We start from the raw sequence: 2106 nt of genomic DNA on the forward strand, positions 1-2106 counted from the left end.
TGCTCCTTGGAAGCCAGGATGGTCAGACTTCATTTCTCATACTCGGACATATTATCAGGAGGGGCCAGTCCCTGGAGGACATTGTTTGGTAAAGTGGAGGGTCAGGGAAGAAGAAGAAGAAGAGCCCCCAATGAAGTGGATTGGCACCGTGATGGCAGCAACAGTGTGCTCAGGTGTAGCAATGATTGTGAGGTTGATGATATGAGTCTGTCCCTACTCAATAGCACCTAACAACAACAACATGATGCTGAATAGGTTTCAACAGAGTTTCCAGATGAAGACAGACTAGGAAAAAAGGCCTGGTGAGCTGCTTGCAAAAATTAGCCAATGTGATGGATCATAATGGTCCAATCCCCTCTTTGCTTGTGGGGCCACCATGAGTAGAGCCAACTAACAACAAGGGGTCCCTGCATGCCGTAGTGGTCTGTGTGTCCATCTCTCTGCTCTTGGCTACTTCAGTTATACTCATATAGGCATCTGGACAGTTCATCACAAAGTTCTGTTCATTCTCTATATAGTCTAATTCTGTTCTCTCCGAGAGATTCCTGCCTCCATGACACTCCCTCCAGACTGTCTCCCTTTCAGCAACAAGTGGGATGTTTCTCAGTCTCAAATCTGGCCTGGATCCAAGGGAGAAAGTCAGACTGAGAGAGACCGCAGGGTCAGAGGACCAGGCTGGACCAGGCTAAGACTGCAGGGACGAGAGAAGAGGTTGGTGCGAGAGAGGTTTATGAAGTTGAGTCCAACTGACAGCTGGGTTAGGGTGTCCAAGAGGACCCTGAGGGTCAGGCGTGGCCGGCAGATTGGTTGTTGGGACATCTATGCCATGGGACAATAATGAAACAACTCAGCCAGCAAGATCCCAGTGGTCCGACTCACACCTACCCTGGGTGGAAGCAGTGAGGAGCCATGGTTCAGGAGGGGAGCATTTCAAATAATTAAACCAGTTTGAATTGAAGAAGACAGAACTCCTACCAATTAAAATCTTTCCCCTCCAAATTTGCAGAACAGCAGTTGAGATCATTGCTGTTGTTAACTGCCACCTCTTCGAGCTGGCACGACCCAAGATGACCGGATGCACAAGTGGAGTCAACAGGGAACTGCTGTGGTCCAAAGGTTTTCATTGTCTCATCTTCAGACAGAGCTCTTCAGGCTTTTCTTCCTAGTCTGTCTTAGTCTTAAAGCTCTGCTGGAATCTGTTCAGCAGAAGCAGCATCAGAGCAGCAGACAGACAGACAGACATGTGGTGGCTGCCCGTAGGTGTATAGGCTGGGAATCGAACCTGGGTCTTTCACATGGAAGGTAGAATTCTTTAAATCATTAAAGCCACAGTCAGCTGCCAATTTAGGCTACCTTACTGAAAAGGAACGATGACTTAGAGAGTGACCTAAGACCCTGAGCGAGGACCACACACCCCTCATCACATCTCATTTGACACCTCTCCAGGGAAATGTTCCCCCAGTTGGATCTAGGTCCCCATGTTTTCCATTTTGCTTTGGCAAAACTCCACATGGGTTGTCATTATCTATTTATTGGTGTCATTATGTGTTTCATGTCATGCCTCCCACTGGTCTCTGGGAGGGCAAGGTCTGGGTCTATCTTGGTCACTGCTCTGTCTACCTCCTTGCAAAATGCCTACCACACAGGGGATAATTAAATACTTGTGGCTTCTCTGGGGTGCAGATATATACAAAGGCCTGCCCACTTGTGTAAGTAAATATGCTGGGGGTCCCTACACACCGGAATCACTTCAGACCTTTGTGGACCTTGCTGGGCAGCTAACTTGAATCTCTCTGTTCATCCCCTCAAGAATTATTTGCTGAAGACCTGGGGATTCTTTGGCCCAGAGTCAGTGACATAGCCACAGAGGACTAGAGTGGAGAGTGAAGCATCCAGCTAACAAGAAGAGAGGGCATATGCACAAGAACACCCACACTTGCAGATAATACCCACTTGTCCTGACTTCAATGACTGGATGATCAGAGCTCAACTAGAAGAAGAAAGAAGAGGCAAAAAAGAGTAATCTGATACAATTTGATGAACTTGACCTACACCTATGGATGCAGTAGTTTAAAAGAGGGAACAAATCTTTACAACAAGAATCAT

Source organism: Chrysochloris asiatica, unplaced genomic scaffold (assembly GCF_000296735.1).
Source record: "Chrysochloris asiatica unplaced genomic scaffold, ChrAsi1.0 scaffold00168, whole genome shotgun sequence".
Taxonomy (NCBI): domain Eukaryota; kingdom Metazoa; phylum Chordata; class Mammalia; order Afrosoricida; family Chrysochloridae; genus Chrysochloris; species Chrysochloris asiatica.